The sequence below is a fragment of the Molossus molossus genome, unplaced genomic scaffold, assembly GCF_014108415.1.
Source record: "Molossus molossus isolate mMolMol1 unplaced genomic scaffold, mMolMol1.p scaffold_m16_p_17, whole genome shotgun sequence".
Lineage (NCBI taxonomy): Eukaryota > Metazoa > Chordata > Mammalia > Chiroptera > Molossidae > Molossus > Molossus molossus.
In genome coordinates, this window is record NW_023425352.1 from 21202229 (window position 1) to 21229699 (window position 27471).

A 27471-nucleotide genomic window follows, 5' to 3' on the forward strand; every position below is an offset into this window, starting at 1 on the left:
CTTGACTGGAAGTCCCATCTCATAATTCTTGACCTTTAAACCCTAATGACATAACTGCCACCTCAGCCAGACACACCCTGCACCTGTTATAGTTTATTGGGTACTGGGTTTCAGTTTAGGAAAATGAAAAAGTTCTATCAGTGGTGATAATTACACAACAATGTGCAATTTTTAAAAATCTTTATTGGCCCTGGCCAGTTTGGCTCAGCGGTTAGAGCGTTGGCCTGCGGTCCGGAGAGACCCGGGTTCGGTTCCCGCTAAGGGTGCGTACTACGGTTGCAGTTTGTCCCTGGCCCTGGTTGGGTCGTGAGGGTGGCAACCACTCGAAGTGTCCCTTTCCCGTCGATGTTTCTCTCTCTGTCTCTTCCTCTCTCTCCCTCCCGCTCTATCTGAACAAAAAAACGAACAAATGTCCTCGGGTGAGGATAAAAAAAAAAATTCTCTACAGGTTTGGACGTTCCTTATGTTAATAATATGATGTTCAGATCACAAAATGAAGATCACAGAAATGATTAAACCAGCTACCCTTTATACTTTTTAGACAGGGAAACAATACATTTGTGAAAAATTGACAAAACAAAAATAAATTAGTGATCATTGAAAAGGAATATAAGCAAGGTTTGGGTATTCATTAATGAAGAATTTGAACAAAGTATTAAATTAGAAAAGAGGCTATAGATTTGATTATTCAGACTTTTGGCTCTAAGTTGTTTAGCAATAAGGGGTGTCTTCCCGGTGCAGGGAGGACTCCTTTCACATAGAAGATTTATTTCCTGCCTTCAAAGAAACAAGGGAGGATCAAGGTGCCCTTCTGATACTAGATGTTGGTCTAGAAACTTTTTTAAAACATTAAAATAATTTCTATTTTTCAATTATAGTTGACATACAATATTATATTAGTTTCAGGTGTGCAGCATACTAGTTAGGCATTTATATAACTTATGAAGTGATCATCCTAATAAGTCTAGTACCCATGTGATACCACTCATAATTGTTACAATATTATTGACTATATTCCCTATGTTGTACTTTATTTTTTAAATTTATTGATTTGGGGGGGAGTGAGAGACGGAGAGAGAGAAACATCATTTGTTGTTCCACTTATTTATGCATTCATTGGTTGATTCTTTTTTTTTTTTTTATCATCCTCACCCGAGGACATTTTTCCATTTTTTGTTCAGGTAGAGTGGGAGGGAGAGAGAGGAAGAGAGAGAGAGAGAGAAACATCGATGTGAAAGGGACACATCGAGTGGTCGCCACCCGCACAACCAACCAGGGCCGGGGACAAACTGCAACCGAGGTACGTGCCCTTAGCGGGAACCAAACCCGGGTCTCTCCGGACCGCAGGCCGACGCTCTAACCGCTGAGCCAAACCGGCCAGGGCATTGGTTGATTCTTGTATGTGCCCTGGCTGGGGATGGAACCCACAACCTTGGCATATCGGGACCACAATCTAAACAACTGAGCTGCCCGGCCAGGGTCCATATGCTGTACTTTATATCCCTACTCTATTTTTATAACTGGCAATTTGTACATCTTAATCTTTTGCCCTTTTTTACCCATTCCTCCAACTCCTGTCTCATCTGACAACCATCAAAATGTTTTCTGTATTTCTAAGTTTTGTTTCTGTTTGGTTTATTTTGTCTGACTTATTTCACTTAGCATAATACCCTCTGGGTCCATTCATGTTGCAAATGGCAAGATTTCATTCTTTTTTATAGCTGAGTAATATTCCACTGTATATATGTATCATTTCTTCTTTATCAATCCATCTACTGATGGATACATAGGTTGCTTCCTTATCTTGGCTATTATAAATAATACTGCAATGAGCCCAGCTGTTGTGGCTCAGTGGTTGAGCATCGACCCATGAACCAAGAGGTCATCAGTTGGATCAGGATACATGCCCAGGTTGTGGGCCCAGTCCCCAGTGGGTTCATGCAGGAGGTGACCAGTCGATGTTCTCTCTCATTGATGTTTATTTCTCTCTCTCCCTGTCTCTCTAAAATCAATAAAGGAAAAAAAATTCAACAACAACAAAGAAAAAAATATTTTTTTATTAATACTGCAATGAACATAGCAATGCATATGTTTTTTTTTTATTCTCACCTGAGGACATTTTTCCATTTTTTGTTCAGATAGAGTGGGAGGGAGAGAGGGGAAGAGAGAGAGAAAAACATCAAAACCCTGGTCTCTGAACCGCAGGCCAACGCTCTAACCACTGAGCAAAACCAGCCAGGGCTGCATATGTCTTTTTGAATTTGTGTTTTGGGTTTCTTCAAGTAAATACCCAGAAGTGGAATTCCTCGGTCCTTCTTTGTCTCTTATTATAACCTTTGTTTTAAAGTCTGTTTTGTCTGATATAAGTATTCCTACCCTAGCTTTTTTTCTTTTTCTTTTTTTTTTTTTTTTTTATTATTCTCACCCGAGGACATTTTTTCATTTTTTGTTCAGATAGAGTGTGGGAGGGAGAAAGAGAGAGAGAAACATCGATGTGAAAGGGACACATCGAGTGGCTGCCACCCACACGACCCAACCAGGGCCGGGGACAAACTGCAACCGAGGTATGTGCCCTTAGCGGGAACCGAACCCGGGTCTCTCAGGACCTTAGGCCGACGCTCTAACCGCTGAGCCAAACCGGCCAGGGCTACCCTAGCTTTTTTTCATTTCCATTTTTATGAAATACCTTTTTTCATCCTTTTACTTTCAGTCTGCATGTGTCTTTTGATCTGAAGTGAGTATCTTATAGGCAACATATATATGGTCTTGTTTTCTTATCCATTCAGCTGCCCCATGTCTTTTGATTGAAGCATTTAATCTATTTACATTTAAAGTAATTACCATTAGGTGTTTAGTTCCTGCCATTTATTATTCATATTTTTAATCTTTTTTTTCTCCCTTTTTTTTTTTATCTTCACCCGAGGACATTTTTGCATTTATCTTCAGATAGAGCAGGAGGAAGAGAAGCGGGAAGAGAGAGAGAGAAACATCGATGTGAGAGAGACACATCGACTGGTTGCCACCCACACAACCCCAACCAGGGCCAGGGACAAACTGCAAACAAGGTACTTTCCCCTAGCGGGAACCGAACCCGGGACTCTCTGGTCCGCAGGCTGACGCTCTAACCGCTGAGCCAATCTGGCCAGGGCTTTTTGTCTTTTTTTTTTTTTTAATCCTCACCGGAGGACATTTTTCCATTTTTTGTTCAGGTAGAGTGGGAGGGAGAGAGAAGAACAGAGAGAGAGAGAGAAACATCGATGTGAAAGGGACACATCGAGTGGCTGCCACCCACACAACCGACCAGGGCCGGGGACAAACTGCAACCGAGGTACGTGCCCTTAGCGGGAACCGAACCCGGGTCTCTCAGGACCACAGGCCGACGCTCTAACCGCTGAGCCAAATCGGCCAGGGCCTTTTTGTCATTTTTAAAGAAGCCCCTTTAAAAATGGGCTTGTAGCCTTGGCTTCCACTCTATTTGTAGCCTTGGCTTCCACTCTATTTGAACAAAAAATGGAAAAATGTTCTCTGGTGAGGATTAAAAAAAATAAAATAACATCTCTTGTAATACTGGTTTGGTGATGATAAACTCCTTTAGCTTTTTCTTGTCTGGGATCAAGTATCTTTAATTCAAAGTAATTAATATGCCATTGTGGGATATTTTGGGGCAGTCTGTCTTGGGCTCTGATACTATGAACACAAGTGTATAAATCTGTCTTCAAGACCATGTTTTTAATTCTTTTAGGTACAAAACCAAGAAGTGGAATTGCTGGGTCATGTGGTAATTCTATTTTTAATTTTTTGAGGAACTCTCCTACTGTTTTCCACAGCAGGTGCTCCAGTTTACATTCCTAACAGCAATACAAGGGTTCCAATTTTTCTACACTCTTGCCAATACTTGTTATTTTCTGTGTTTGTTTTGTTTTGTTTTGGTGTGTGTGTGTGTTGCTGTTGTTTTTTAATCCTCACCTGGAGATATTTTTTTCCATTGATTTTTGGAGAGAGTGGAAGAGGGCAGGGGAGAGGGAGAAACATTGATTGGTTGCCTCCCACGTATGTGCCCTTGATTGGGAATTGAACCCACGGTCCCTTGGTCTTCAGGCTGGTGCTAACCACTGAGCAACACTGGACAGGGTTGTTGCTTGTTTTTTTTTTTTTTTTTTAAATAGCCATCCTACTAGCTATGAGGTGGAATCACATTGTAGTTTTGATGTGCATTTCCCTAATAATTAGTGATTTTCAGCCTTTTCCCCTAATGATTAGTGATTTTCAGCATTTTTTTCCTGATGATTAGTGATTTTCAGCATTTTTTCATGTGCTTATTGGCCATTTGTATATTCTCTTTGGAGGGGTATCTAGTCAAGTCCTTTGCCTAGTTTTAAAGTACTTTTTAAAAAATGTTTTTATTGACTTATTTGAGAGAGAGGAAGGGAAAGAGAGAGTGAGAGAGAAAAACATGGATGAGCTTACCCTACCCCTGGGGACCAAACCCACAACCTGGGCATGTGCCCCAACCAGGAACTGAACTGGGGACCCCTTGGTGCATGGGATGATGCTCAACTAACCGAGCCACACCAGCCTGGGGCCTTTGCCTATTTTTGAATCAGGTTGTTTGGTTTCTTTGCTGACAACTGTAAGAGCTCTTTCTCTATTCTAGATAGTAACCCCTTATCAGATACATGATTGCAAATATTTTCTCCCATTCCATGGGTTGCCCTTTTACTCTGTTAATAGTGTACTTTTATGTGTAAAAGTTTTTAATTTGATGTAGTCCATTCTATCTTTTCTACTGTTGTCTGTGCATTTGGTGTCATATCCTCCAATAAGCTTTCAAGCACAAAATTTTAATCATCTGATGGTTCTTTTTTTAAACTCCTTAATGATCTGGTTTCTGTACTTCTTCACTCTCACCTCTTGCTAACAGCTCCACCCAAATGTACTTATCAAGTCATTCTGAATTATTACATAGCTATGAGCATTCACCATGCTCTCTGACATTACCATGTCTTTACACTTGGGTAGTCCTCTCCTTGCTTTTCATTCATCCCTTAAGACTTCTTCAAGTACCTTCTCCTCTGGGAAGATTTCTTTGACTTTTCACAGATTTAGGTGCCTTCCTTGGCCTCCCAATGTTTAGTTTTACTATAATACTTATTAGACTGTGTTTTGACTGTTTCCTGTCCCTTCAAGTAGACTACAAATTCCTTGAAGGCAGGGACCCTATCCCTATCTTGTCATCTGCATGCTCTCAAACTGGGTTTAACAGTTGAACTGGGATCTCTGCCATTGTTTAGTTGCTTTGATCTTGAGCAAACAAGTTAAATTCCCTGGGCCACGGTTTTCTCATATGATTATTGTGATGGTTAATTGAGATGTTTTTCTAGTGCTTGGTGCTTACTCTGACCCAGAGTAAATGCTTAATAAAAATTAGCTGTTATTATCATCAATTTGTTGAGTTGGTATCTCAAACTCTAATCAGTTGTATGACTTTAGACAAAATTCTTAAACTCCCAGAGCCTCAGCGTTTCCTTCTGTAAAATGAGGTATTTGTCTTGGATCATCTATAGCAGTGATTCTCAAGCTAGGCTGCACATCTGAGGAGCTTTAAAAAATACGGTATCTAGCCCTGGCTGGTGTGGCTTAGTTGGTTGAGTGTCATCTTGTGCACCAAAAGATCCATGGTTCAATTCCCAGTCAGGGCACATAAAACATATGAAAAGAAATACGAGCCCTGGCTGGTTTGGCTCAGCGGTTAGAGCGTTGGCCTGCGGTCCAAAGGACCTGGGTTCGGTTCCTGCTGAGGGCACGTGCCTCGGCTGCAGTTTGTCCCCGGGCAGCCACTCGATATGTCCCTTTCACGTCGATGTTTCTCTCTCTCTCTCTCTCTTCCTCTCTCTCCCTCCCACTCTATCTGAATAGAAAATGGAAAAATGTCCTTGGGTGAGGATAAAAAATAAATAACTAAATAACTAACTAAATTAATTAATTAATAAAAACAAATACGGTATCTAACAGAGAACATTTTGATGGTTGCCAGATCGAAGAGAGGTTGGGGAGATGGGTGAAAAAGGTGAAAAGGATTAAGATGTACAAATTGCCAGTTATAAGAACAGTCATGGGGATGTAAAGTATAGCATAGAGAACATAGTCCATAATATTGTAATAATTATGTATGGTGTTATATGGGCACTACTAGACCTACTGGTGTGATCACTTCATAAGTTATATAAATGTCTAATCACTATGTTGTATACCAGAAATTAATATAATATTGTATATCAAGGGTAATTGAAAAAAATTTTTAAATACTGATATCCCCCAAGATTAGGCATGAGGTACAGCTGGGTATGGGTATTTTTTAAAAGCTCCCCTGGTGATTCTAATGTTCTGCCAGAATTGAGAACCACTGATCTAGAGTTTCTTCCAGATATAACACACTGGAAAGTTGAGCTACCAGGATTCCCAAGAGGCTGGGAATGGAATGTGTCCCAGCATTCTTCTGTTGTCATCTTTTGTTAGTTTAGCAAGAAGCATTATCAAATAAGCTCACTAAGCTAGAATTTCAAGAGTATTCATGGATTCCTGAATATTTAATATTTAGTAGCTCTCTCCATTCTGGATAGACCTAGGGGACCTGAGAAATAGAAAAAATTGTCTCTTCCCTACCCCCACTGCTCTAACCCAAGGCCTAGGAGTCTATCCTGGAGTGTTGTACTGTGGACTCCTAGTCAGGCTGGAGGAGAGGATGGAGGGAAGGATCCTTGGTATAAACTTATTAGAGAAACTTGGGACTAGGAGGAGGTAGTATCTGAGAGTTACAAATAAACATTTATTTATAGTACTTTAACACCATATTCATAGCCATCACTTATTTGATTCCTAAAGCAACCTTGAAAAGTACAGAGCAGGTACTGCCTCCATTTGGTAGAAGAGAAAAACAAACCACTGAATGTTTAAGGGTCTCACCAAAATTTATACAGTGAATTAGCAGCAGGGTCAGCACGATAACCCCTGTGTCCTGACTCCCCGCCTGGCCCCTCTCACTTGTCTGGGAAGAAAAACTCTGCACACTCAGTGTGAGATAATAAATATATATATATATTGGTTTCTCTCCCTGGTTCCTGGCAGAGTTCTTTAAACCCTCGTAATTCCTGTGTGATAGGAGCATCATCTAATGAGGTGACTCTGGGTGGGCTCCTGATGAGGGCTGGTTACAGGAAAGACCAAGCCAAGATTAGAAGTTTGGAATTTTCAGCCCTGCCCCTCATTCTCTTAAGAGGAGAGAAGGGCTGGAAGTAAAGTTAATTATATGTGATAAAGCCTCCCCACAAATCCAAAAAGTATGGGGTTCAGGGAGCTTCCAGATTGTTGGACACATCTACATACTGAGAGTGAGGTGCACCTCAAGTCCACAGGGACAGAAGCTCCTGTGCTCAGGATCCTCCCAGATCTTGCCCCATATAACACAGTGGTTACTCTTCATCTGGCTGTTCATCAGTATCCTTTAACAAACTGGTAAACATGTTTCCCTGAGTTCTGTGAGCTGTTCTAGCAAATAATCGAATGCAAGGGGTTGGAAGTCATGGGAACCTTCAATTTGTAGCCACGTTGGACAGAAGATTTGGGTAACCCGGGGACCTACTTCTTGGGATTGGCATCTGAAGTGAGGGGCCTTCACTGACTGAGCCCTTAAATGCCATGCTGGTATCACAGAGAATTGCTTGATGTGAGAACCCCACCACCACACACATCTGATGTCAGAAGTGTTGTGAGTGTGGCAGTAGTAGTGTGAGAGTAAAGAAAGACACAAGAGGAGGACTGGGACTTTTTCTAAAACATCCAGGTAGCTCAGAGTTCTTGTTTCCTTAAAATTGGAGCTTAGAATCTAAATGGCCCTATCAGATGCTATGAGGAACAACTAAAATGATTCCTCCCAATTCCCCTGTGGTCTCTCCACCTCTGAATATAGCAGTGCTCTCTGGGGTCATTACAAATGCCTTCAGTTTTGCAAAGTTTGGGGTGTTTAATACTACCTTTGAGGCTTGGACATTCAGGGAGGTGTTTAGTTATTGTGGCTGGGGTGTCCAGGAACACTCAGAAGGCCACATAGGGCAATGTTAGCCAAATGTTGGGTCATAGATGAAATGGAAAAACCAGAAAAGGGAATGATTTTTTTACTAAGCTCAATTTAATTTAAAGCCCTGTCTTTTATTCTGAAATTATGTCCTTCTTACTTTTCTGGTGTTAAAATGGCCTTTCATGAAATAGCAATGATAGTAGATGGTAGTTTAACATCCCAAATGGCATGGTTAAAAGATGACTACCCTTGCCCTGGCCGGTTTGGCTCAGCGGTTAGAGCGTCGGCCTGCGGTCCAGAGAGACCCGGGTTCGGTTCCCGCTAAGGGCACGTACTTCAGTTGCAGTTTGTCCCCGGCCCTGGTTGGTCGTGCGGTGGCAGCCACTCGATGTGTCCCTTTCACATCGATGTTTCTCTCTCTCTATCTCTTCCTCTCTCTCTCCCTCCCACTCTATCTGTACAAAAAATGGAAAAATGTCCTCAGGTGAGGATAAAAAAAAAAAAAAAAAAAAAAAAAAAGATGACTACCCTGTGTGAATTTGTAAATTCCCAAAATTGATCCAAGAAATCCCAAGTCTAGTAAGCATTCACTATATTGGAGCCATGTGACCCCAGCTCCTCAGGTATATGTGAGACCACAGAGAGAACCTTACCTCAAGAATGGTGGTAAAACATCGAACAGTAAAATAATTAAAGTGGCTGTAATTGGACTTTGCTACCCATGAATTCATGTAGAAGGAAAAGTACCATTGTCATTTTGGTTTTATTTCATAAACATTTATGTAGTGCTTACTAGATGCCCAGCCCTGTCTCAAATGCTGTACAAATATGATCTCATTTAATCTCCATCAAGTCTGTGAGGTAGATCCCTATTATTTTCACCTCCATTTTAAAGATGAGGAAACTAAGACATGAGAGTATTTGAGAAACTTACCCAAGGTCACAGCTAGTTAGCAGCAGGACCTGATGACAAAGCCAGGGAGTCTGGCTCTGGAGTCCATGTTCTTAATCCCTACACCATGCTGTCTGGTTAGAGGCAATTTAAAACTTTCATGGCATGTAATGATCTATTTTTAGCTTCTGATTCCACAGACAGAAGCTGCCTATGGACTAAACTGTCCGATCTGTATTGAGCTGCTCTTTTGAGCTCTTTCCATAATACTGCTGGGAGAGTCAGAGTAGGCAGCTGGCCCTTTGACAGAGCCTGACAAACATGAGTAGCAAAAGCAATGAACTTTGGATAAGGTCAGCAAGCTCTTGTAGCATGGAACCTGAGTCTGTGTAAAGGCCTTCTGAGATGTCTTTTAGAGCCTAAACTGGTAGTTTTCAAACACATTCTTTTCTAAAGCAACCAAACCCTTTTTTGAACAGGCATAGGGGAAGTTAATGCACACATACACACATGCACATGCATGCACACACCTATGTGGAATCACTTCTTAAAACAGATAAAAGCTGAGGTGTGTTGAAGCAGAAGTGGGATCCAGTTGACCTTACTCTATTCCTAATGCACTATTGAAGAAAACAATGTGAAAACCATTGCTCCAGACCAGGGTTTCCTGAAGCATGGCCTATAAAACGTTAGTCTCATAAGATACTTTGTAGAAAAAAAGTTTCTTGGTCAAATACGTTTGGCAAACTCTGGATGTTCTATCTTTGCTTTGAAATTTACAGTTACTTATTAGCAGATAAAGAGCCAGAAGTCCTGGAAAGGGGTGAAACCACTCTTAATCCACAATTTCCCTTTTTAAAAAAATGGACAAGTGCTCGCTTCGGCAGCACATACACTAAAATTGGAACGATACAGAGAAGATTAACATGGCCCCTGCGCAAGGATGACACGCAAATTCGTGAAGCGTTCCATATTTTTTAAAAAGAAAAAAAAAATGGATGAATTGTGTTATACTCACACAATGGAATACTATAGAGCAATGAAAATAGACAAATGATTGCTACATATAGATGCATCTTACAAACATAATGTTAAGTGAAAGAAGCCAGTCACAATAGCATGCACACTGTACGAGTCTATTTACATAAAATTCGAAAACAGGCAAACATACATATATGGACTTGGAAGTCAGAGTGGTCAGACAAAGTAGTGCCTGGGAGGGTGCATGAAGTGGGTTTTAAAGCTTCTGGTTATATTTTATATCTTGATTTGGGTGGTGATCACGTAGGCGTGTTTACTTTGTGAAAATGATTTATGCATTTTTCTGTATACTTGTACATATATGTTATCCTTCATTTAAGAAAAAAGGGGAGCCCTGGCCAGTTTGGCTCAGCGGGTAGAGCGTCAGCCTTTGGACCAGTGAGTCCCAGGTTCGATTCCGGCCAAGGGCATGTTGTACCTTGGTTGTGGTTCATCCCTGGCCCTGGTTGGGTCATGCAGAAGGCAACCAATGTGTCCCTCTCATGTCGATGTTTTTTTTTCTCGCTCTCTCTCTCTTCCCCTCCCACTCTATCTGAAGATATTTGAAAAAATATCCTTGGGTGAGGATTAAAAAGAAACAAGGGGAAAACAAACAAAACACATCAACATTCAAGGGACCAAAAAATAAATGTATATAAAGTTGGCTCTTCAAAATATAATCTGTCCTTTAAAAAAATTCTTTTCTAATTCTGCAGATTTTCTGAACCAGTTTACCTGGTTCAAAGACAAGGCTCCTGGAAGTCTGGAGGTCAGAAGTCTGAAATGGATTTCAGTGTGTTAAAATCAAAGTGTCACAGTGTTGTGTTTCTGTGTTCCTTCCGGGAGCTCTAGGGGAGAATCAGTTTTCTTGCCTTCGCACCTTCTAGAGTCTGCAAGTATTCTTTGGCCCATGGCCATCTTCCATCTTAATAGCTAGCAATGACCATCAGGTCTTTCTCACATCTCATCACTCTGACACTGACTTTTGTCCTTCCCTCTTTTACATTTAAGGATCCTTGTGATTACATTGGATTCACCTGGAAAATTCAGGATACTTTCCTTCTATGAAGTCAACTGATTAACAAACATAATTCCATTTGCTACCTTAATTCTTATTTTCCACATAATTGTAACATAGTCACAGCTTCCAGGGATTAGGTCATTATTCTGTTTACTACACTTGCTAAAGAATTAGATGTATATCCTAGTACTTAACCTAGTCTCTCTCTTGTTATTATGGACTTTCTTTTAGATAGTATCTGACCAAAAAAATTAGTTGAGCCCTGGCCAGTTTGGCTCAGCGGTTAGAGCGTTGGCCTGCGGTCCGGAGAGACCCGGGTTCGGTTCCCGCTAAGGGCATGTGCCTTGGTTGCAGTTTGTCCCTGGCCCTGGTTGGTCGTGCGGGTGGCAGCCACTCGATGTGTCCCTTTCGCATCGATGTTTCTCTCTCTCTCTCTCTTCCCCACTCTATCTGTACAAAAAAATGTCCTCGGGTGAGGATAAAAAAAAAAAAAAAAAAAAAAAAAAAATTAGTTGAAAAGAACTCTTTTGGGGTTTGTTGCAAGTAAAAGTAATAAACTGAACAAACTATCACTCAAATGAGAGATTTATTTACTTTTAACTCAATAGGACACTGATTACAAGAGCTCTATAGATGCCAGGTTAGGGAGAACCCCAGCTTGTAGCAGCCCTAGAAACTGTCTGGGTCTTGGGCACTGCACCCTGCTCACGCCAAGGAAATGCCATCATTGAGGGCTAGTATCTGACATCTGAAGTGGAGCCACGTAAAAGGATTAAGAGACTGGTGTTCTGAAGGTGAGGTGACGTAGGAATTTATAATCCCTGATTCTGCAACCGTGAATCAGTTTCTTTATTTGGGTTAATTGTAGTTTCTGCAGTATCAGAAGGCTGTTGTTCACAGTACCTCCTTGGACTAGCAAACAAGGAAGAGACCCAAAAAGTCAGTTGTTGCCTGGGCAGCAGGCAGCAGGAGGTAGTTCGGATTGGTTACTGCCATGGCAACATTGATTACTGTCACAACCAGGCATGAGGTAGGAAGTTAGCATTGTCAGCGAACACGTGGACCACCTGCATCAGAATTAGCTGGGGAGTTTGTTTCCATTTCAAATTTTCAGGCCACATGGCCAGAGACTGGGATAGATTCTGGAATCTGCTTTTTAGAAAGCTCCCCAGCCAACCCTTATTCCTGGTAAATTTTGAGAACCACCGATTGAAGAAAACAATACATTACTGTTACAAATCCCTATACAAATCCCTTGCAACAGCCCAATCTTAAAAAGACAAAATGGATGTTCAGTATCACTGGGAAGGACTGGGGTGGGATACAAGCAGGGGTCAGCATGAACCAGGACTGGAGAGGATGGCTAAGATGCAGGGCTGAGTCTCTGGTACTACTGAGAAATACTCTTCTCTCTCTAGGAAGGTGCACTGCACAAAGAACATCACCAAGAATTCAGGCTTCCTGATGTTTGTGAGAATCACGGCTGTCATAAGCCACAGTGGCTGAAGAGAGTGTGTTCTTATCCCTCCCATGGGTTAGGAGCAAGTGCATTACTGGATGTGTGAAATTCACAGTGTTGTTTTTGTGTTTCTTTAATACTACTTATAACTAAAATTCTGGGCAGATTCTGATTTGCTAGTTGTAGTGAAAACTCTTGACTGCCTACCTAGCATCCCCTTCTCCCTGTCATAAATCCTAGTTTTGCTCAATTATTCTCTCATCCCCAACCCCAGGGACAAAATAAGATTAATCAGTGTATGAACCTTCCTTGGCAACAACTGTTGGCCCAGAGATTCTGCATGTGTTCTAATTCATCCCAGAAGGACTTAGAGTCTGTGGTGGAGGAGAGGCGTCTGTCTTTTGTTGCCATGAACAAGGAAACTTGCAGCCATTCTACAAACATGAGGGGGAACTATTTTAGGAGGAAGGCAGCCCTGAAGGCAGCAGGTCAGAGAATTGAAACATGTTCCTTATGGCAATGTCTGTTTCTGAATCGTGTACCTTGGAATCCACTATACCCCTGGACTTTCTATTTAAGCCTGTTTTGACTGCTTTTCCTGTTACTTATGGTCATATGTTTCCTAATGTCTACAGACACTGGTTTGCTTTGCACTCTCTGGTCTATGCATTTTATATGTAAACTGTAAAAAAGTTTTTTAAAAAGGAGAAGACTACATCGTGAACTGTAAACTTAACTATACTTATCAGAGAATTGGCTTTCTGAACAGATAAGTAAATGCTTTTTCTCATTCTGACATTAGTATGCCTTAGTCTTCAATGTGGGTGCTGCTTAACCCAAAGACGAAAGTGGGCTGCACTGCTCTAGTATGGGGCTGTCAGTTCTGGAGCCAAAGTGAAGAACTGTTCCATTTTAAGTTCAATAATATCACTCGTTTTGATGGACATTTAGAGACCAAGACTGGAACGGTTAGTGATATATCAGATATACCTGGAAACAAATTATACTGGTGTTTTACTCAGGTTCCTGCTTCAAGAGACTGCTGTTGACTTCACAAGGCAGAGCCCAGCAATGTAAAAATGAGAGCCCTGCTGTGCCTCCTTTAAGAAAAATTTAATCAGCCCTGGCCAGTTTGGCTCAGCGGTTAGAGCGTCGGCCTGCGGTACAGAGAGACCCAGGTTTGGTCCCCGCTGGGGGAGCATACTTCGGTTGCAGTTTGTCTCCGGCCCTGGTTGGTCGTGTGGGTGGCAGCCACTTGGTGTGTCCCTTTCGCGTCGATGTTTCTCTCTCTCTCTCCCTCCCACTCTATATGAACAAAAAATGGAGAAGTGTCCTCGGGTGAGGATAAAAAAATAAAATAAAAAGAAATAAAAAGAAAATAAAAAGAAAAATTTAATCAAACGTACAGCATTGTAAAAAGCATTAAAATAGAATCTACTCACAATCCCTCCTTATATTTACTTAGTTATAAATTTATTTAAACATATATATTGAATCCCTAGTGTACGACCCTGGGCTAGGTGCTGTATCCTCTCTCAGTGGACAAGGCAGACACTGTCCCTCCCCTCCTGATGCCTACAGCCTAAGGAGGAGGCAAATATTAAAGACATGATCACACAAATACGTACTGAATTGTAGCTGTGTGAGTAGAGGGAAGGGAAGGGAAAGGAAGGTACAGGGCAGTATGAAAGTAAATACCGGGCTGGAAGGATTAGGGAAAACCTCTATGAGTAACATTTGAGCTAGGCCCAAAGGAAGAATAGAGTTAAAATGGTGAAAAACTGACCTGGCCGGTTTGGCTCAGCGTTTAGTGTTGGCCTGCAGTCCAGAGAGACCCGGGTTCAGTTTCTGCTAAGGGCACGTACTGTGGTTGCAGTTTGTCCCCGGCCCTGGTTGGGTTGTGCAGGTGGCAGCCACTTGATGTGTCCCTTTCACATTGATGTTTCTCTCTCTCTCTCTCCCTCCCACTCTATCTGAACAAAAAATGGAAAAATGTCCTTGGGTAAGAATAAATAAAATAAAATAAAATAAAATAAAATAAAATAAAATAAAATGGTGAAAAACTTTTCAGGCAGAGGAAACAGTACATGCAGGGCATGAGGACCAGAAACTGAAAAGCAGAATATGGAAGGAGCCCAATGAACATGGAGAAAATGGTCCTATTTATATATCTGAGTCCCTTTTTAAAAAGTGTTTTGAATTTTTTTCCTTTATTGATTTTAGAGAGGGAGAGAGAGAGAGAAATAAACATCAATGAGAGAGAACATCGACTGGTCACCTCATGCATGAACCCACTGGGGATCGGGCCCATAACCTGGGCATGTGTCCTGACTGGGAATTGAACCGGTGACCTCTTGGTGCATGAGTTGATGCTCAACCACTGAGCCACACCAGCTGGACTTGAATTTTTTTTTACTGTGGTAAAATATATATAACAAAAATTAACCATTTTAAATTTTCAAGTGTACAACTCAATGGAAGTACATTCACAATGTTGTACAACCATCACCACTGTTCATTTTCAGGACTTTTGCATCACCCCAAACAGAAAATCTGTACCCATTAAGCAATAACTCCTTAGTCTTCTCTTCCCTGAGCCCTGGCAACCTCTTATCTACTTTCTGTCTCTATGAATTTGCCAGTTCTAGATATTTCACATAAATGGAATCATATATTTGTCCTTTTTATTTGGCTTATTTTACTTAGTATAATGTTTTCGAGGTTCATTCATGTTGTACCAGAATTTCATTCATTACTTTTTAAAGATTTTTAAAAAAATATTTGTTTTTATTGACTTTTTAGAGAAAGAGGAAGGGAAAGAGAAATAGAAACATCAATGGGAGAGAGAAACATCAATCAGCTGCCTCCTACATGCCCCCTCACTGGGGATCGAGTCTGCAACCCAGGCATGTGCCTTGACCAGGAATCGAACTGGGACCTCTCAGTCTATGGGATGATGCTCAATCCCCGGACCCACACTGGCTGGGTTTAAAGATTTTTCAAATAGATTTTTAGAGAGAGAGGGAAGAAAAGGGAGAGAGAGGGAGAAACATTGATATGAGAGCACACATTGATGGGCTGCCTCCTGCATGCCTCTGACAGAGAATTGAACTGGCAACCCCCCTGGTGTACAGACGGTGTTCAACAAACTGAGCCACACACCTGTTCAACCAGCTGAGCCACACTGGCCATGGCGTCATTCATTTTTATGACCGAATAATGTTCCATTAGTATGCCTTAGTGCATACATGTGTGTGCATACATGTGTGCGTGCGTGTACGTGTGTGTGTATCTCCATCCAACACATGAATGGATAATATTTGTTTATCTATTAGTGTGTTGATGGACATTTGGGTTGCTTCCACTTTTTGGCTACTGTGAATGATGCTACTATGATGGCATACAAGTATCTGAGTACCTGTTTTTTATTATTTTGGGTATATACCCAGAAGTGGAATTATACCCAGAAGTGGAATTGCTGGATCATATGGTTACCATGTTTAATTTTTGAGGAACCACCGAACTGTTTCCTACAGAGGCCACACCATTTTACATTCCCACCAGCAGTTCAGGAGAGTTCCAGTTTTTCCCTACAACCTTGCCAACACTGGTCTCCCCTCCCCTCTACTTTTTATGTAATTGTAGCTATCCTAGTAGGTATGAAGTACTATCTGTATGTATCTGATTCTGACTCTATTGTTCCCTTAGGAATCTATCTCTCCTGAAACTCTGAAGCTCTTTGGGGTCATTAATCTGGAATACCTTCATCTTTTACCTGTGTCTAATTTCCAAAAGAGATATTCAGCCCTCTGGAGTAAAGTGTAGCTGAGGGATCAATTTGGATCCCCAATGTCTACCCCCTGGTAGGTGTTACATACATAAAACAATTGTGATAAAGGTGGCAGATATTGTCTCTCTCACTTAGTAAAAACTCAATGGAAATTTCTGATAGGCACCTAAGAAATTTTTTCTTGAGTCAAATAAATAAATTTTCATGAATGTATGAAGCAATCGATTGGTTGGCTACATTCCACTAATTTAAACTGCAAATATGATCCCTGCCCCTCCTCTGCTTTATGCCCTCAATCACTCTCCATGGCACTTAAGGTAAGGCTCCAAATCATTTATATGGTCTACAGTGTCCTGCGAGGTCTACCTGCCTCCTTCCAGGACCATTTTTGGCTACTTTCTCCCTTTCTCTCTAGACTTCTAAACACTCCACAGATATACAAGGCTTTTCGCTACTTTAGAGGTCTTTTTACCTCCTGGTCCCTATTTCAGGAATTCCCCACTCCTCCAAACAAATCCCTCTCTCACTTTTTACTTACATCCTATTCATCCCCCAGGTTTCAGCTGAGAGGTTACATCTGGGAAATGTTTTTCAACCCTCTCCCTACCTCAAAACCTAGCCCCTATTTTGTTCTCCCTCATAGCATCTTTTACTTTTCTTGCATAGCATTTATCAAAATTGTAGTAAAATAATTGTTTAAAGCCCATCTTCCCAAGCAGTCAGAAACCTCCAGGAGGCAGAAACTTATCTCTGTTGATCAGTGTCAGGCACATGGTTAGGAACTCAATGCATATTTTTGAAGAGATGTGGGTGCTCCTAAATCTTTTATGTATTTCTCATCTGTCAGATTAGATTAGATATTTCTGTTTAGATTAAATGTTTTCTGATTATCTCCATGCATAGTACCTGTATTGGCACTTATTACAGTTAAGTGCTGACCTTATGCTATTAGAGAAAGAAGGATAAAAAAGAGGAAAACTTTGAGCTGATTGGAAGGAACAAAGATCAAACACTTCCTGGCAGAAAGATTTTTAGGCAGCTGGAGGCTCTTTCTAGGCCCCAGGCCAGGGTGTTGAGCAATGATTGCATTTCTCTGAGAGCCTCCAGCCAAGAAGCAGAAAACTGATGAGTGACCTGTGAATGTGACTCACATTCTGAGTGACTCAGAGTTTATAGTATTATGGGGAAAATAGTGTTGATTAGAGAAGGACAGCCACGTAGGTGCTTGGGCAGGAAGTTTGGTGAGAGGTCGTCCAGAGCCACAGTGGGATGGCTTCTCTTGCCAAGGCCCAGGCCCTTCAGGCAATGTTAAGTTCGAGACCCCAAGCAAGCTGCTTAAGGCTCCTCATTGCTTCCTCAGGCCCCCAACCCTCTTTTAGAAAGTTGATTCGTAGTTGCAATGGCTTGTTTCACTCTTGAAAGTTGAGAAGTCAAATGTCCTGTTCTTTTGCATAAAAAATAATCAATTTTTGGTTACAAAAGCAGTACATGAATACATTTATCTTCTAAAACATTAAAACTACCTCTCCACATCCCTTGCTGCTGGGCCACAGCCCAGAGTCTCAGGGAATGATCAGCTGTGCTGTTTTCTTCCTCATCTTCTTCTGCTTCACCCCTTTCCCTTTCCTGAATTGTTTCATGGAGGAGCAGTGTAAAGACTTCCCCCTCCATGAATTTGTGGCCCTGACAGGTGCGCTTCTTGCCATCTGCTGCATGATTTTCATGGGCTTTGCAGATGATGTCCTGAATTTGTGCTGGTGTCATAAGCTGTTGCAGCCCACAGTTGCCTCACTATCTCTCCTTATGGTCTACTTCACCAACTTTGGTAACACGACCATTGCGGTACCCAAGCTCTTGTGGTACCCAATTCTTGGCCTTGGGGATCCTGTGATTGGACTTGGGGATCCTGTACTATGTCTACATGGAGTTGTTGGTATTGTTCTGTATCAATGCCATCAACATCCTGGCAGGAATTAATGGCCTACAGGCTGGCTTGTCACTTCCTGCTCCCATCATCATCTTCAACCTGGTAAGCTGCAAGGTGATTGTCAGGATGAGCTTATCTTTTCCCTCTACTTCACGACCCCCTCCCCCATTTTTTTTTTTTTTTTACCACCCTGGGATTACTCTACCATAACTGGTACCATCACGGGCATTTGGGGAAGATACCTTCTGTTACTTTGCTGGCATGATCTTTGCTGTGGTGGGCATCTTGGGACACTTCAGCAAGACAATGCTATTCTTCTTCATGCCTCTGATGTTTAACTTCCTCCACTCACTGCCTCAGCTGCTGCACATCATCCCCTGTCCTCACTACCATATGCCCAGACTCAATACCAATACAGGCAAACTGGAGATGAGCTATTCCAAGTTCAAGACCAAGAGCTTCTCTTTCTTGGGTACCTTTTTTCTAAAGGTAGCAGTGAGCCTCCAGCCAGTGACAGTGTGCCCGAGTGAGAATGAGAACAGTGCCTTCACTCAGTGTAACAAAATGACCCTCATCAACTTGCTACTTAAAGTCTTTTGGCTCATGCACGAGAGAAACCTCACATTTCTCCTGTTGCTGGTACAGATCCTGGGCAGTGCTGTCACCTTCTCCATTCAGCACCAGCTTCTCTGACTCTTTTATGTCTAAGTCCCCTGATCATTGCCCTTTACTTCATAGTCTCCAGGGTTCCTGACTCAGGCCAACCTCACTCCAGACCAAGACTGCCTTTTAGCCCAGGCCTCTCCCACCCTTCATCTTTCTTAGCATTTCCTTTCCCGTGTAATTATTGACATACTGAGCCTTTCTTGCCCTCTAATGATTATTGTTTGTATTTTGCCTATGATTTGGTTCAGTCTTGGGTGACATACTCTAGCCACAATCAAACTGACCAGATGCATTAGGAGCATGAAGATGAAGACCTTTTTAACCAGGGCAAAGGAGAAACAATGGAAGGAATGGGAGATGCTAGTCTGGAATAAGTCCTTGGGCAGAAGTCTTCAAGTACCTGAAAAGTAGAAGGTCAAGAGAGATTAGATCTGTTTGTTCTCTGGGCAAGAGGGTAAAGGTTTCATAGACACTTTTGAACTGGTCAGAACTGCTGAGACCAAGGAATGCATTACTCTGGATAGTGGGCTTTCTGTCATTAAGGAGTTTTCTTACAGATGCAAATGGATGGTGGATGGGTGGTGGGGAGGCCGATAAACATTTCTTGAGTGCTATGTGTGCCAGGACTGTGCTGAGGACCTTTCATTATCTCTTTTGTTAATAATTAAAAAATTTTTTCTTTTTTTTAATCCTCACCAGAGGACATTTTTCCATTTTTTGTTCAGATAGAGTGGGAGGGAGAGAGAGGAGGAGAGAGAGAGAGAGAGAAACATCGACGTGAAAGGATCACATCAAGTGGCTGCCACCCGCACGACCAACCAGGGCCGGGGACAAACTGCAACCGAGGCACGTGCCCTTAGCGGGAACCGAACCCGGGTCTCTCTGGAACACAGGCCGACGCTCCAAACACTGAGCCAAACCAGCCAGGGCTTGTGTGTTTTTTTTTTTTAATCCAAAAAATTTTTTCAATTACAGTTGACATACAATATTATATTAGTTTCAGGTGTACAACATAGTGATTAGACATTTATATAACTTATTATTGTTATTATTTTTTATCCTCACCCGAGGACATTTTTCCATTTTCTGTTCAGGTAGAGTGGGAGGGAGAGAGAGGAACAGAGAGAGAGAAACATCGATGTGAAGGGACACATCGAGTGGTCGCCACCCGCACAACCGACCAGGGCCGGGGACAAACTGCAACCGAGGTACGTGCCCTTAGTGGGAACCGAACCCGGGTCTCTCAGGACCGCAGGCCGACGCTCTAACCGCTGAGCCAAACCGGCCAGGGCCATTTATATAACTTATGATCACCCTGATATGTCTACTACCCATGTGACACTATACATAGTTATTACAATATTATTGACTATATTCCCTATGCTGTACTTTATATCCCTATCCTGTTTTTATAACTGGCAATTTGTACTTTTTAATTCCTTCCCCCTTTTCACCCATTGCCCCCAACCCCTCTCCCATCTGTCAACCATCAACATCTTCTCTGTATCTATGCGTTTATTTGTTTTGTTCATTCATTTTTTGTGTGTGTTTTTTTAGATTCCACATATAAGTAAAATAATATGGTATTTGTCTTTCTCTGACTTATTTCACTTAGCATAATACCGCTAGGTCCATCCATATTGAGACAAATGGCAAGATTTCATTCTTTTTTATGGCTGAGTAAATATTCCATTTTATATATATATACATATATATATATATACACACACACACACACACACACGCACACACACACGCGCACACACACACATACACACCACATCTTTATCCATTTGTCTCTTTATGGACATTTAGGTTGCTTGCTTCTCTATATTGGTTATTTTAAGTCATGTTGCAGTGAACATAGGGGGGTACATGTCTTTCCAAGTTAGTGTTTTAGGTTTCCTCAGATTAGTACCCAGAAGTGAAATTGCTGGGTCATATGGTAATTCTATTTTTAATTTTCTGAGGAACCTCCATCCTGTTTTCCATAGTGGCTGTACCAGTTTACAATCCCACCAACAGTGCATGAGGGTTCCCTTTTCTCCACATTCTCACCAACACTTGTTTGTTGATTTATTGATACAGCCATCCTGAGGTGTGAGTTGATATCTTACTATGGTTTTAATATACATTTCCCTGATGATTAGTGATGTTACACTTATATGGAAAATTAATTGATGACAAAGAAGGCAAGAATATACAATGGGGTAAAGATAGTCTCTTCAATACATGATTTTGGGAAAACTGTACAGATACATGCAAAAGAATGAAACTGGACAAATTTCTTATACCATATACAAGAATAAACTCAAAATGGATTAATGACTTAAATGTTAACACCGAAACTTTCCATAAAACTCATAAAAAAAACCCACAGGCAGTAAACTCTTTGACATTACTTTTTTTATTATTATTATTATTGATTTTAGAGAGAAAGGAAGGGAGAGGGATAGAGAGATAGAAACATCGATGAGAGAGAACATTGATTGGTCACCTCCTGCATGCCCCCCACTGCGGATCAGGCCCACAACCTGGGCATGTGCCCTGACTGGGAATAGAACCGGTGACCTTCTTGGTGCATGGGTCGATGCTCAACCACTGAGCCACACTGGCCGGGCGACATTACTCTTTTTTAAAAAAATGTTTTTATTGATTTTTTTTTGAGAGAGAAAGGAAGGGAGAGAGAGATAGAAACATTGATGTGAGATAGAAACATCAATCAGCTGCCTTCTGCATGCTTCTTATGGGCATGGAGCCCCAAACCCAGGCATGTGCCTGACCAGAAATCAAATCGGGGCCTCTCAGTCCATGGGATGACACTCAATCCACTGAGTCACACTGGCTGGGCTGACATTACTCTTAGCAATATATATATATATATATATATATATATATATATATATATATATATTTTTGTTTGTTTGTTTGTTTGTTTGTTTGTTATGTCTCCTTCAGTAAGGGAAACAAAAGAAAAACTAAACAAATGGGACTACTTAAAACTAAAGAGTTTTTGCATGGTAAAACAAAACAAAACAAAACAATGAAAGGAAAAGACAACCTACTGAATGGAAGAAGATATTTGCCAGTGATACATCCAATAAGGGTTTAATATTCAAAATATATAAGGATCTCAAACAACTTCAACACTAAAGAACCAAAAACTATTTGATTAAAAAAAATGAGCAGAGGACCTGAACAGACATTTCTCCAAAGCGGGCATACAGATGGCCAATAGACATATGAAAAGATGCTCAACTTTCCTCTATTATCTTATTTCATCTTGCCAACACCCTATGATGTAGGTACCATTGTTGTCTATCCCTGTACTATAGATGAAGGACTGGGTATAGTGAGATCAGGTAATCCTTCAAAGTCAAACAATTTGTAGGTGGTGGAACTTGGATTACAATTAGTTCTGACACTTTCCGAAGCCCATATTTTTTGCCATAATGGGATTCAGGCCTGATATGGGGCTCTGGACCTGTGCCGCCTTGAGATCCTTTGGACTAGAGGATTCTGTGGATGGGGGAAAAGATGCCTCTCTATCCCCCTTAAGGGAAAGGTTCACAGTGTAGGTAGAGAAGCTGGAGAAGCGGGTGAGGTAGTCTCGATTGCAGAAGGCCAAGGGATGTAGGCCTAAAGGACATGGAAGGGTTGTCAACGTGCGTCACCCCACAGCTCGGCAACAACTGCTGCCCTGTCATTTGAAGATCTCCAGACCCCTGTGAGGGACGGAGGCGCAGGCCCCCATCGCCGCTTCGCTCGTTGGCCAGGGAGCGTCGAGGCAGCCTGGTTCTGCGTCGGAGTCGGGGGTCGGAACAGCGCGCCGGTCCCTGGCCGGGCGCGAGCTGGGGGCGGGGCCGAGGCGGCGCAAGTAAGGAGGGCGCGCGCCGAGGCGGCTGCGGCAGTTGCGCGCTAGGATTGCTACCGAGCGGCGGGACGGTGAGTGCGGCGGTACCCGCGGGCGGGCGGGAGGGGAAGGAGTGGTCGAGCGAGCTAGGGAGGAAGGAGGGTGCGCGGCCGAGCGCGCGACCTGGGGCAGGGGCCGTCGTCTGCCCGTGCCCCGGTCCCCGTCCCCTGTGCCTCTAAGGCCGCAGTCTCTTACACCGGAGCGCCCGCCTGCGGGCCCCGTGACTTCGTACCCCGATCTCTACACGCCCCGCAGCTCGTGGTCACCCCCGACTCAGCGCAGCCCCTTCCTCCTCGCCACGGCAACGCCCCCAGCCTCACGTCACGCCCGCGCCATTGTTTCTCCGCGGTCGGCTGACTCCGACCCGCCTTAGCCTCGGAGCGCGGCCCTTCGCCTCTTCGTAGGCAGCCTCGCTGCGTCTTGTCCTGCCCTGCGCCCCCCGGCCCTGCTTTTCTCTCTCGGTGCGGGCAGCCCCCGTCCCGCCTCGGGGAGACACCTTTTTACTCAGGTCTGCCTGCTTTATTCTGGCCGACGCCGGGCGTCCTCCTGTCCGCACCCGAGCCCAGCCTTTCCGCCTCTTGAATCCCGCTTCCCACCCCTCGCGCATTCTCGGTCAATCCCAAGAAACTCGCGGCCGCTGTGGCGGGATGCTGGGTGGAAGGCGTTTTAGCAAGAACCCCAAGAAGTTGATAGCCCGCACGCCAGTTTTGTCGTTTGCAGCACTTACTGGAAAGCCCACACGAATGGCAAGCCGCCGTAAAAACATGCTTATTTCCAAATGGTTCCCAAGTCGGGTCAGCTGTTCAGTGGCAGTGTATTCCTTTCCCTTTCTTCGGGACCCCTGAAGCCAGAGGGCCAAGCGTGAGATGTGGATCTGAGGCCTGAACCATTAGCTGTAAGCACGTTTTGGGGGTTTGACTCCAGTAGGCCTCAAGCTTTTAAAAGCAGTAGGTAGAGCTGTGTCGGATTTATTTTTTCCCATGATTTCGTCTTTTGGGCCGCTGTGTTTGAGAGTTGTAAAGTACAGTGCTCTGCAATGACTAGTCACCATTTTAGGGTTTGTGTGGGCGCGCGCGTTTGCGCGTGCCCCGGTGCGGACAGGTTCTACATGTCTGTACATTCACTGTTCGTTTTGTCTCTTAAGGCAGTGGATGAAGACCCTGACAGCTATAATGTGAAAGAGAGAACATTGAAACAGTGCCGTTTACCGTGGCAATTTAATATTGTTGAGGTCTCTTAAATATTTACCACCACACTCTAACACTAGATTTCTCCTGGCCTGGAGAGGTTTATTTCAAGGAGACACAGCTAGTTAGCAATTAAAATCAACTCCACATGCTGGGCTGATGGTAGCACTTTATTTCTGAAATGCATTTCTTAAATTTTTTTTTATTGATTAGAGAGAACAGGGTGGGGGTGGAGAGAGAAATATATATTTATTGTTCACTATCCATGCACTGATTGGCTGAGTCCAGTATATGCCCTGACCAGGAATGGAACCTGCAACCTTGGCTTATGGGAGGACCCTCCAGCCAACTGAGCTACTGGGCCAGGGCTGAAATGCATTTCTGTTGCAATATAAGCCACTGCATTTCAGCAGTATAGGTTTCTGTAGAACCCTCATTAAGCCAGAATTTAGGTTTTAGAATTTAGTAATCAATTAATCTGTAAAGTAAGAGGGCTGAAGATGTGTTCTGCAAGGTGTCATTCGGTTCCAGGATTTGGTTCCACTGTATGAAAATTTACAATCAGCAGTAAGTTCCCAATAGTTTATAATTGTAGGAAGATTTACATAGATACTATTTACTTAAGGAATCTACAAGCCTTAGTACAGTGACATCAGGGGTATATGCCTAAAGAAAGCCAAGTTACAGTGGAATGTTAGGAGGGATAATCATTAATCTGTCTCTAGGTTATTTCAACAGTTTTATGGGGAAAGAAAGCACACAAAATGTGTTTTGTTTTGTTTTAAATACATCTTTTTGTTGCATAACTCTTACCAAAAAGCGTAATTCAATGAAATGGTTAAAAAACCCAACTTTAGCCCTGGCCGGTTTGGCTCAGCGGTTAGAGCATCGGCCTGCGGTCCTGAGAGACCCGGGTTCGGTTCCTGCTAAGGGCACGTACCTCGGTTGCAGTTTGTCCCCGGCCCTGGTCGGTTGTGCGGGTGGCAGCCACTCGATGTGTTCTTTTCACATCGATGTTTCTCTCTCTCTCTGTTCCTCTCTCTCCCTCCCACTCTACCTGAACAAAAAATGGAAAAATGTCCTCGGGTGAGGATAAAAAAACAAAACAAAAACAAAAAAAACAAAACCCAACTTTATCATATTATTTATAATTATGCTCTTCCATTTCTTATCTAAATATAGTTTTTATGTATAGTTGCTCTGTACATACTGTTATTAATTTTGCACTTACCCATATTTCTGGGATGTCCATGTATCTAGAAAATTTATCTACTTTTTATTTGTATGGAGGCTTTGTAACCTGCTTTTATGCCTAGACGTCAACAATGCCTGGCATACAGGCTCTCAGTAAATTTTTGTTGAATGAATGTAATATTTTGAGCTATTTAGACAACATCGATGAAAAAATGTTACCTATCACAGGGAACATGTTAAATAACGTGAGTAGTAAAGGTAGGCAATACTTTTAGCTAGGAGATAGCATCAGATATGTTTCAGGGACTAGATTTTGGAGTCCGGATTTGAGACCTGGCTTGCCACTTAACGTCCGTGCAGCCTTGGAGAACTTAACCTTAGAGAGCCTTCCTCAGTTTCTCTTACCATGAAAAAGGGAAAACTAGAACAAATTTCACAGGGTTATATGGATTGAATGGGATAATTCCATGGAGGCAATACTGGCATACATTAAATTTTCTATACATGTTGGCTATTACTATTTTTTGGTTCAAGGTGGAGTGATAATTGTAGGTTGGTAGGATCAGGGAGAACATACAGAAGGTGGCACTTGAGAGTAAGGAGATGTAAAAGTGGATATATTGAGGGGTTAATGGTATAGCAATAATATGAGATATAACTGGCTAGAGAAATTCTGGTAAGCTGTTTACAAGATGTTCTACACAAATTTCTTGCAGATAGAGCAGAATTAATGAAATAAGATAACTTTTTGTGAGTAGTTGGTATTTTTTTTCCAGTTCAGATCTGAAAAAGTTACTTGCTTTAAGGAAATTAATAGCAAATTATTATGGAGTCCTAAGGTCCTCATCATTTGACACAGTAAATCTTGTTTTACCATTTTAAATTTAATTGTGTTCTTTGGTTGGTCACCAAAGTTTGTGGTGGCTGTTTTTTCTGTCTCATTATATTTTTGTTAATCCTCATCTGAGAATATTTTTCTATTGATTTTTTTTGTAGGATGGAAGGGAGGGAGGGAGGGAGGGAGAGAAAGAAAGAGAAACAGAACCATGGCCCTGGTCGGTTTGGCTCAGCGGTTGGAGCGTTGTCCCTGCGGACCAGAGTCCTGGGTTCAGTTCCCGCTAGGGGCACATACCTCCCCCCTCCAAAAAAAGAAACAGAACCGTGGATGTCACAGCAATTGGTTGCCTCCCAGCCCCAACTAGGGGGCCTGGGATCGAACCTGCGACCCTTTGGTCCGCAGGCCGACACTCTGACCCCTGAACCAAACTGCCCAGGGCTATTTTTTTCTTTTTAATTCCTCACTCGAGGATATTTTTCTTCTTTCTTTTTTCTTTATTGACTTTTTAGAGAGAGAGGAAAGGAGAGGGAGGGAGAGAGAGAAACATCGATGAGAGAGAACATTGATTGGTCGCCTCCTGCATGCTCCCACTGGGGATTTGGCCCACAACCTGGGCATGTTCCTAAACTGGGAATCGAACTGGCGACCTCTTGGTGCATAGGTCGATGCTCAACTCTTGAGCCACATTGGCCGGGCTATAAATGTTAAATTTTAATACTGCCAAATTTTCCCATCTTTTTTTTATGGTTTGTGTTATTTTTTATCCAAGAAAGCCTTCCTATGCCCTGCCTGGTGTGGCCAGGGCACATGCCCAGATTTCAGGCTCTAGCACCTATAGGAGGCATGTAGGAGGCATCTGACAGATGTTTCTTTCTCTCTCTCTCCCTCCCTCTCTTCCTCTCTCTCTCCAAAAATCAATAAAAAATTTTAAAAAAGAGAAATTCTTCTTTGCCTTTATGCTGTTCATCTCTGTTTTCTTCTAAAAACCAAATGGTTTTGCTTTTTATATTTAGGTTTATTTATGCTGTTATTATTTCTTAGCCTACCTTTAATATGGTAACTGTGTTGCACTTTTTTTTTTTTTTTTAATCTTCACCCGAGGACGTTTTTCTATTTTTTTTGTTCAGGTAGAGTGGAAGGGAGAGAGAGGAAGAGAGAGAGAGAGAAATATCGACGTGAAAGGGACACATTGAGTGGCTGCCACCCGCACGACCAACCAGGGCCGGGGACAAACTGCAACCGAGGTACATGCCCTTAGCGGGAACCGAACCCGGGTCTCTCGGGACCGCAGGCTGATGCTCTAACTGCTGAGCCAAACCGGCCAGGGCGCACTTTTTTTTTTTTAATCCTCACTGGAGGATATGTTTATTGATTGATTTTAGAGAGAGGAAGTGAGAGAGAGAGATACATTGATGTGAGAGAAACATTGATCTGTTGCCTTCTGTATACGCCCCAACCAGGTACAGAACCTGAAACCCAGATATGTGCTC

At 42.5% G+C, this 27471-nt stretch overlaps 1 protein-coding gene, 1 non-coding gene and 1 pseudogene across 4 annotated transcripts in view; all 3 read left to right on the forward strand.

Moving 5' to 3' along the window:
- The first annotated feature begins 7339 nt into the window (after positions 1-7339).
- Positions 7340-18891, forward strand: LOC118632704 (annotated as a pseudogene).
- Positions 9838-9944, forward strand: LOC118632851. The gene has a single exon (XR_004960099.1). It is a non-coding gene; the product is annotated as a U6 spliceosomal RNA (small nuclear RNA).
- A 3823-nt stretch (positions 18892-22714) lies between the features above and the next one.
- Positions 22715-27471, forward strand: part of NT5C2 (5'-nucleotidase, cytosolic II) — a 98270-nt gene continuing 93513 nt past the window's right edge. For all 3 annotated transcript variants that reach the window (XM_036264712.1, XM_036264713.1, XM_036264714.1), the window contains exon 1: positions 22715-22794. The gene's annotated coding sequence lies outside the window, so the exon portion shown is untranslated. The remainder of the gene's footprint in view (positions 22795-27471) is intronic.